The 10,232-nt window shown below is 47.7% G+C and overlaps 1 non-coding gene across 1 annotated transcript; it reads right to left on the bottom strand.

Annotated features, from left to right (window-relative positions):
* Nucleotides 1-8,930: 8,930 nt before the first annotated feature.
* On the bottom strand, nt 8,931-9,044 carry LOC127491272 (U5 spliceosomal RNA). The gene has a single exon (XR_007919843.1). It is a non-coding gene; the product is annotated as a U5 spliceosomal RNA (small nuclear RNA).
* Between the last annotated feature and the right edge of the window lie 1,188 nt (nt 9,045-10,232).

The raw sequence follows: 10,232 nt of genomic DNA, 5'->3' as shown, positions 1-10,232 counted from the left end.
ATTCGTCCCTTCTCCCTCCAACTGAGGGAAGAACGCCAAGTAGAAGAACAGCTGTCCAACTCCCAGTCCTGCGCTGTGCCTTCAGGCCCCCTGCTACCCAAAGTGTGGTCCATGGACAACAGCAGCAGCAGACAGAACTTATCAGAAACGCATCATCTCAGGCCCCCTGCAGACCCACCGAATCAGACCCAGCATTTTAACACAGACACGTGGGTGCACCTGCAAGTTTGAGAAGTGCCAGTCTGTGATGCACAATCTGAGCTGCAAACTCGAATCACTGGGGACTTCGTCTGGTTCCCTGGTGTACTTAGTGACTGAAAGCACAGGGCCTGGGAGACAGGCATTGGTGGAGTAGTTAGGATACCACTTGGGATGCTCATACCCCATGCTGAAGTGCCTGGGTTCGATTCCTGGCTCTGGCTGTCAATCCCCGCCTCCTGCAAGTGCATACCCGAGGAACCAGCAGGTAATGGCTTAAGTGCATGTGTCCCTGCCACTCATGGGGGAGACCTGGATTGAGTTCCCAGCTCCTGGCTTTAGCCTGGCCCAGCCCTGGCTGATGAAGGCATTCAGGGAGTAAACCAGTGGACAAGAATGCTCTCTGTGTGTATGTGTCTATCAGTCTCCCTCTTTCTTGAATAATAAACAATTAAAAAGCACAGGTCTTGCATTTAATTTCCAGGTTCCTCAATTTATTAACTGGGACCTTGGGCCAAGTCCGTGACCTTTCAGTGGCTCGGTCTCTTCCGCTATGTGCTAGGCCAGCTCCTGCCGTGGTCCCCAATGGCTCCTACCTCCGGCTACTCGTACCCCGGTGCATCACCTCCTCTTGAGTGTGGCCTGGACCTCATGACTCACTGCTAGTGAACAGAAAACAGCCATACAATGCTGTATTACTGATCAATTTGTGCTCAACAGTGAAATAGCGCATACTGGGTAATTTATAAATATTTCTCGCAGTCCCAAAGGCTGGAGAGCCCTAGATCAGGGTATGGGCAGGTTTGGTGGCTGTGACGGCTGCTCTTTCTGCCTCCAAGATGGCGTCTTGCTGCTGCGGCCTCCAGAGGAAAAGACGGTTAAGTCCTCACTCGGTGGCAGGGACAGGAGGACGACAGGGGACTTCCTTCACGCATCAGCCCTTTTATAAGGACACCAATCCCATCCACGAGGGCTCCCCCACGACTTAGTCACCTCCCAAAGACAACACCTCTTTAACAAGTTTAAGATCCGTTTATTTCTATTTTTTTAAAAAAATGTATTTATCCAAAATTCAGAGGTACCAAGAAGAGACAGAGGCAGAGAGAGAAATAATTCTTCCATTTGCCAATTCATTCCCCAAATGGCCACCATAGCCAGGGCTGGGCCAGGCCGAAGCCAGGAGCTTTATCCAGGTCTCCCACATGGATGCAGGGGCCCAAGGACTATGGCCATCTTCTGCTGCTTTCCCAGGTACCTTAGCAGGGAGCTGGATTGAAAGTAGAGCAGCCAGGATTTGAACCAACCTCCGTATGGGATCTCGAGGCTGCAGACAGCGGCTTCATCCACTATGCCACTGGCCACTGGCACCAGCCCTTATGTATTTATTTTAAAGACAGGATCAGAGAGAGGGAGATAGAGAGAGAGAGAGAGAGAGAATCATCCATTGGTTCACTCCTCAAATGGCTCCAATGGCTAGGGTTTGGGCTGGGCCAGGCAGAAGCCAAGAGGCCTCTGAGTCTCCCCCATGGATAAATACTTGAGCCATCCTCTGCTGCTTTCCCAGGTGCATTAGCAGGGAGCTGGATCAGAAGTGGAGCATCTGGGACACAAACTGGTGCCCACATGGATACTGGCATTGCAGGCAGCAGCTTTAACCCACCAGGCCACAACACTGGCCCCAAAGACCACATGTCTTAACACTATTGCATTGGGGATTAAATTTCAATAAGAATTTTGTAAGGGAAACCATCATTCAAGCCATAGGAGACATTGTTTCTAAGACTGCAATTTGAAAGGCTGTACCTAGGGTGCGCATTTGGCCCAGCAGTTCACATGCCAGTGGGGACGCACCATCCCCTATCAGTATGCCTGGGTTTGAGCCAAGCTCCATCCCCAATTCCAGTTTTCTACTGCTGTGCACCCTGGGAGGCCGGGGATGACGTCTCAAATGACTGAGCGCCTGTCACCCACTCGGGAGACCTGAATGGAGCTCCTCTGGCTTCAGCCTTACTCAGCTCTAGCCATTGCACACATCTGGGGATCTGGGAAGTGGGATCTCTCTCGCACTCTCCGGCTTCTTCTCAAATAAAAACAAATAAATAATTTTTAAAAAGAAATACCGTGACTGGCCAGCGCCGTGGCTCACTAGGCTAATCCTCCGCCTTGTGGCGCCAGCACACCGGGTTCTAGTCCCGGTCGGGGCGCCGGATTCTGTCCCAGTTGCCCCTCTTCCAGGCCAGCTCTCTGCTGTGGCCCGGGAGTGCAGTGGAGGATGGCCCAGGTGCTTGGGCCCTGCACCCCATGGGAGACCAGGAGAAGCACCTGGCTCCTGCCTTCAGATCAGCACAGTGCGCCGGCCGGAACGCGCTGGCCGCGATGGCCATTGGAGGGTGAACCAACGGCAAAGGAAGACCTTTCTCTCTGTCTCTCTCTCTCACTGTCCACTCTGCCTGTCAAAAAATAAAAATAATAAAAAAAAAAAAGAAATACCGTGACTTCCATCTTGCTCCTTGTCTGACTCTTCGCACTTGCCAGCTGTGACGAAGCAAGCTGCCATGCTGTTAGCTGGCCAGCAGAGATGAGCATGCAGCAAGGAACTCCAGCCAACAGCCAGCAGGGAGCTGAGGTCCCGAGTCTACCAGCCACAAGGCATGGGCTCCTGCCACCAGCCAAGCAACCTAACCTGGAAATGAGTCCTCTCTCAGTGTCACCTTGAGATGAGTGCAGCCCTGGCTGATGACCAGACTGTTGACTTACTAGTGACCCTACAACCAAGGACCAATTACGTCTCACCTGGATGCTTGACCCACAAAACCCGGGAGGAAATAAGTATTTGTTGTTTTAGGACACTGAGCTTCAGCTATGTGGTATCAGATAACTAAGACAATCTATAAAATGGTGTTGACAGTAGCATTCACTGTGCTGAGTTATTGCACAATTAAATAATTCATGGGAAGTGTTGAGGACAGAACTTGGTACATAAGAGGCATTATGTACGTTTCTGCTACTGGAGATTGTAAGAAAGCATTATGCCCACACTAGCTACTGAAGAATTTAAGTGCTGATCACTGAATGGCCCCAGCTTCCTCTGTCTCCTCAAAGCTTCCTTCTCTATCTCCCTTATCCATTCTCTGTCACTCCTAGTTGGTATCACTGGGTCTGATTCTGGCTGTTTCTTTTCACCCTGAGAAAACAGCAAAAAATACTCAATTTCTAATCTGCTAAAGACTGGAAACTTGATATAAGAAACTAGGTATGATTGTGACTATACTAAAAGCAAACAGGCTCTGATTCGGAATCTCAAGAACTGTGCTATGAATACAATTAAACTCACTTTATTTAAACACAAAATGTTTATTACCACCCTTTTTTTATGCTCAGAGGCCTTGGTTTCCAGTTTCTCAGCTGTGTTCTGATCAGTTGAGATCACCAAATGTACGGGACATCTGAATGTCTACCTTCCTCAGAAGCTACTGCTAAGTACATCAGCTGTGTAATCCACTGCGTCTGATTCTGGTCACCCCTAAATTCAAATCATCTTGGTCCTACCCAGACTTTGTTTTAGCAAAAATATGCTCTTGGTTTTTAGCATCTGTTTGATCAAATTTAACTCTGTTTGATCAAGACTCCCTATCAAGAGTCTTAACCCACACAGAGATCAAGGGGACATCCTTGAAGATTAAATCGAGATCGCCAAGTGGAGTTCGTGTCTTAGTCTGTCTTCTGCTGCTAACAACACAATGAGTAAGCCATGAAGCAAAGACGTTTATTGCATCTCACAGCTCTGATCCAAGGTCCAGGGGCTGCATCTGATGATGGCAGAGTCCTGAGGCAGCGCAAGGCATCCCACGGCAGGAGTCATGGACTGAGTGTGTGAGGAGGAGTCCTCTGGTCTCTCTTCTCATAAAGCCACCAGGATCCACTCGTGGGAGCTCCACCCTGATGGCCTTATCTAACTCAAATAACCTCCCAAACCTCACCTCTAAGCATCATTTTTGGATTAAGTTTTGCCTGTTATGACTTCACCATGGGGATTAAACTCCAAGGTGAGTTTCACAGGGACAAACCATATTCAAACCACAGTGGTTGGCTATGAAAATGTGCAAGAGAGGGTACTGGAAAACAGTCTAAGACAGAAGGAACAACTGGCGTGGATTCCCAGAGGTTGGAGGGAGCAAAGCAAGGGGGAGGAACAGAGGCCAAGTCAATGTGGTATGGCTGGGCTACAGCAGCTGGGGGGAGGGAAACTGTGCCCTAGTTATAGCAAGGACAAATGCATGCTGGCCTCACCCACTGCTTAGCAGTTTGGGTGTCAATCTTAGAGCACAGGCACAAGACTAAGGGACTGTAAGCCAGGAGTTGGCATACTACAGACCTTGTGCCAAGTCTGACCCTCGGCCTATGTTGGTAAACAACCTTGTACTGGAACATAGGCACATCCCTTCATTTGCCAGTTGCCAATGGCTTCTTGCATGCTACAGTGGCAGACTTGCAGCGGAGGGTCACATAGCCTGCAGAGCCTAAAATATTTACTATCTGTTCCTTCACAGAAAAAAAGTTACCAACTCTGCTGTAAGCTGCTGGGGTCCATGATCAGACCGCAGTGTACACAGAAGGAGAACTGGCTGACGTGGGGGTGGATCTGCTGCCACCTGCTCCTTCCTTGACTCGCCAGCCGGGCTAGAGCCCTGTGAACTGTCCTCGTGTAAGAGGGAGCAGAACAAAGGTGGAGGACAGTGACTTGGATCATTTCCAGGCAGGCAGATCTGATCCTAAGGGAACCGGTTACATTTTTAGGAAAAAAAAAAAAAGGCAACTTGGAAAATAAAAGATGACCGACAGACACTTTTTTTTTTTCTTTTCATGAGTTATCAGAAAATGTGGTAGTGAAAGAAAAAAAAAACTTGCCTAGGTCAACAGGTGAAAGAGAGTTGGGAGGGAGAACCTAGCAAGCCATCCCTGCAGGTGTGCCATCCACGTGTGGGGTGACCCTCTCCCAGTGAGGATCCAGAGAGTGAGTGCCATTCTTATATGCTCAAAGGGAACAAAGTCAGAAAAAGTACAAAAAGGCAACACTAGTCCCAAAAACGCACTGTTGCGTAGGTCCTTCTTGAGTTTACGTAGGAGCAATATTTGTTTAAAAAAAAAAAATCCTCTAACTCTGGGTGGGGGCAGGGAGGTTGATATGGGAAGCACGAAGCCAAGGGAAGTTGCTTCTGCAAGACAGCTGGCTGAGACCCAAGGTACAAAGTCGTCTACACACTCCTGAATCCGAGTGAGACTTGAAAGAGAACTCTGTGCTCCCAACACGGGCCGGGCCGCTCTGCCAGAGCAGGATTGAAACCATGCCTCCACCTCAGGCAGACATCACCCACTGGGAAGATGTTCCCAACCCCAGCCTCCGGCACAGCGCATCTGCAACCCCACCCTCGCTCCCACTCTTTCACTCCCAAACCAGAGGAACTTAATAAAAACAGAAGGAATGCATCTCCCCAGGGCCTCTCTGAGCTGGAAGGAGGAGGAACTGAAGTACACAGAAGATGAGTGAGAGCCCCTGCTCCCCCGTGGTCAGCTTCCGGGGGGCTCTGCCACTGTGGCCCTTTTAATCCGGGCCACACCGTGTGTGATCTGAAGTCCACAGGTGCTCGGGGAGACCCCACAGCGGCAGGAGACCCCCCATCTCACCGCTGTTGACTTGAGCTACTCTTCCGTGTTCCTAGCCAAGGAATTCCAGGTTGATTTATGAAACCCTGACCTTGATCCAGAGAAACTCCCAAATTAACCCAGAGGGAACACACATAACGACAGCCAGGAGAGTGGTGCTTACTCTGAAAACCAAGGATGAGTCACAGCCACAGAAGGAGACAAAGGAGGTTTTTGTTCTGGGACGCATTTCACTGTTTCCACTGGGAGGTCCTGAACGTGGTATTCGGGCCCTCCAGATTTCCATGGAACCCTCCCAGCCTTCTCCCTTGTCACTCCCTTCGCAGACACTGGCAGACGGGTCTCGTCCCCTGCTTACACCATAGATACTCCAGTCCCCATCTCTGCCCCCACTAGCACCTACTCACTCCACCTCCACCCAGTCCCCCACATCTGGGAAAACACTTCAGCAAAAAAAAAGCAGAAGCAATTTAAATGTGCATCGATTTTTTTTAATTTTTGCACCAAAATAGACTATATTTTCATTCCACTTCCCACTAACTTTTTCAAGTATCCTTATATATACACCTGTAAAGGGAAGGGTCCTTCCACAAAGCTAGAACCAGTTTCTACACCTGATCCTAGCCAACAGGCCGAGAAGCGATTAGAACCAGTTTCTGACCCACCAGGCAGCCAGGCATTTCATTTCGGAAACCCAGTGGGGTAGTTTTCATGGGAGCATTTTTGCCCCATGTGCTATCTCAAAAAGAACATAGTAAGTCTTTTTCCCAAGTCCACAATGTATATATTTATTTTCTTCCTAGTAATAGCGTTCTGCTACAAAGTTGCCAAAATGAGGAGGTTGTTTCTAAAATATAGCTATGAAGTCAAAATTCAGGACTATATTTTGGTTTGATCCAGAAGAGAAGGACAAATTGACTTCGCTACACAAATACTGAATCTTAGCTCTGTGACTAGTTTTTGGGTTCATCAAAAAGGAAAACATCTCTGTTAACTATATACAAAGGTACTTGCAAAAGTTCATGGGAAAATGGAATTAAAAGATAAGTGTATTTGGGTGGGAAAATTTGAAACCCATGCATACAGAGGTTCTTCAAAAATTTCATGGAAAATAAGTATTATGAAAAAAAATGCATGGGTTTCAAACTTTTTACACCAAAGCAAGCATTCTTTCATTCCATTTTTCCATGAAATTTTTGAAGTACCCTTGAATGCATTTATTTGACTGAACTTTCTGTAAAGCTAACATTCTACTTAAGAGTTTAATCAAGATGTGAATGGGAGGGGAGAGGGAGTGGGAGAGGGGAGTGTTGTGGGTGGGAGGGAAGTTATGGGGGGGGGGAGCTATTGTAATCCATAAGCTGTACTTTGAAAATTTATGTTCATTAAATAAAATATTTTAAAAAAAAGAGTTTAATCAAGAAAAATTAAAATAACCTTATAGCATTAGCCTCACATTAGTACTCCATCTTCCTTTAGGTGAGAACTTCTCGGGTGATCACTCCTAAGGATGGCTCCCCACACACACACACCCTGAAATGCACACTTCTAATGACGTCCACCTCCTGGTGCTCCTTCTACCACCCTGTGCTTTTCTTCTCGTTCGCCTATGTAGACGCTCTTACCATTACCCAGCTTCACAGGACGGAGCCCAAGTCTGTGCTCTGGGCCCTCTCTTCTCATCCCTCTGTATCTTCTCCCGAGGCAACAGCATGTATGCTCCAGGGTTTGGAGGACATCTCAAAAATGGGTAGCACCTGTTACGGACTGCACAGCGGTCACCAAACACATAGATCCAAATCCTAACCAATGCCTGTAAATGTGACCCTATTTGGAAATAGGTACTTGTGGGCCTCAAGATTAAATTATCCTGATATAAATGAGGCCCTAAATCCATCGGTGAGTGTCACTCTGACAGAGAGAAAAAAGAGAACATACAGTGCTACACGGAAGGCAAGGCCATGCAAGATGGAAGCAGCAGAGCGGAGTTGGGTAGCTCTCATCCAAGGAATGCCAAGTAGTGTTGGCAGCCAACAGAAGCTGGAAGAGAGGTGTGGGATGGATTCTCCCTCAGCACCACCAGAGGGAACCAACCTCGCTGGTATCTTGATTTTGGATCTCTGGCCTCCAGAACTGTGAGAGAGTAAGTTTCTTTTGCTCAATTCATGGTAATCTGTCACAGTAACCCTAAGAACCTAATACAGCACCCAAATGTGTCTCTAACTCTCTGGCCCATCTCTGAGTTCCAGACAAGTATCTACTACTGCAAACTTTAGACTCAACCTATCCCAATTTAATCCAACATCTTATCTGCCTAAGCCTACGTCCCATCCTAGTCCTTTACTGTGTCCTCCACTTGCGGATGAAGTCAGCATCTACTCAACTCCCCAGGTGTCACCGGTGATGCTACCCTCTATCCATAATCGATCAGCGAATCCAGGTAACTCATACCCCAGGCATCTCAAGTCTATTCCCATGTGTGCATCTTGACTGGCACCACCGTATTCCAGTGAGCCATCAGCTCGCACCTTGCCTATGGCAGCCAGCTGCTCACCAGGCTCCCTCATTTGAGTATTGTACTTTACCCTCTATTCCTAGTCCAGCAGCTAGAATGATGTTAAAACACACACCAAGTCACACCATGGTCTTGCAAAACCCTTCAAGGGCCTTCCCTAGCCTAACTCTCATCTTGGCCTACAAGGTCCTCACTGCCTGCTCCCCAGTGGCTTTTCCAGCCCCCTTGTTTCATTCCTCTGTCCCCTTAGCTCCCTGGCATTTTGTTAGAAATCCCTTTATCTAAAGTAGCAGTTGAGGGCACAACCTCTGGAATCAGATATCTTACATGGAAATCCTGGGCTGGCTTCTCTTAGCCTTGAGACTTTGGGCAATTTACCTAAACCTTGTGTGTTGGCAAGGCGGGGGAAGCTGGACAGGTTCCACTCCTCACCTGGAAAACCAGAACAACAGTATTCACACTGCACAGAACTGCTTTAAGCACTAACTGACCTGATTCACGCAAGTCATTTAGCACAGCATCAGCTACATTCTTTTTTTATTATTATCTTCAAAGCCTGCAGAAGCAAGGCCTAAAAAACTGGGTAACGACCCAGAATTGTTCCTCTTCAAGGAAATCTTGAGCAAAAGGTAAAAGATTTATACTGTCTGAAGAGAAACCAGAGTATCAACTACCTTCTTAATTAATATCATTATGTTCTGCTAACCACTTTTCTCTCTCCCACCACGAGCAACTGCCTGTATCCACTGACGTCACACCCTCTTCCTAGCTCCTCCTTCTCTGCCCTTCAAATATTATTTCCAATACCCTACGAGAATTCCCCAACTATCAGCCTATCTTAGCATCCCCCACGTTTCCCATTTTGATTCTTACATTACCCAAACAATCACTCACTCAATACTGAAAGCATTCAAACCCTAGGATCATTTCTAATGGAATTTTTATGATCATCCATTTTTAATGGTATAACACACACATTGAGATCAGTTTGCAACCTAACAAAGTAAGCAGCCAATGGCTCCTTGAAGATGCAGCTCAATCTCCATGATGAAAACAGATGGTAGGGGTCATAACGGACAAGCCAAAAATGACTGCTGGCTCTGTCATCAACATTCATTGTGACGATTTTTTTTTTTTTTTTTTTGACAGGCAGAGTGGACAGTGAGAGAGAGAGACAGAGAGACAGGTCTTCCTTTTACTGTTGGTTCACCCTCCAATGGCCGCCGCGGTCAGTGCATCACACTGATCCAAAGGCAGGAGCCAGGTGCCTCCTCCTGGTCTCCCATGTGGGTGCAAGGCCCAAGCACTTGGGCCATCCTCCACTGCATTCCCTGGCCACAGCAGAGCGCTGGCCTGGAAGAGGGGCAACCGGGACAGAATCCAGTACCCCGACCGGGACAAGAACCCGGTGTGCCGGCGCCACAAGGCGGAGGATTAGCCTATTGAGCCACGGCGCCAGCCCATTGTGACGATTTCTTAATAGACTACAGATCACTTACGAATGAATCAGAAATGGTCCAGGTGTACTGGGTGAGAGAAAAAGTTGAAAATTTAGGCAAATGCCAATAGATGATGTGACTAATCACACACAAGAGCTCTAATTATCTTCAAGTTCTGCAGACCCTCATCAACAGATTTTTCTGAGCACCCTACCCTCAGCAGGTAGTCTAAGGACCAAGGACCCTGACAAGTAAAATGGCAACAGTGTTATGCTGTCCCTGACAGCAGTGATGTGGTTTTCTAAGTATTTTTTATTTATTTATTTGAAAGGTAGAGAGACAGAGTTCATATCCACCGGTATATTCCCCCAAATTCCTACAACATCTGGGACTAGGCCAGCTTAAGCCAGGAGCCA

This window comes from Oryctolagus cuniculus, chromosome 11, assembly GCF_051225735.1.
Source record: "Oryctolagus cuniculus isolate XC-2025 breed Fujian yellow rabbit chromosome 11, ASM5122573v1, whole genome shotgun sequence".
Lineage (NCBI taxonomy): Eukaryota > Metazoa > Chordata > Mammalia > Lagomorpha > Leporidae > Oryctolagus > Oryctolagus cuniculus.
This window is presented reverse-complemented; position numbering and strand designations above follow the sequence as displayed.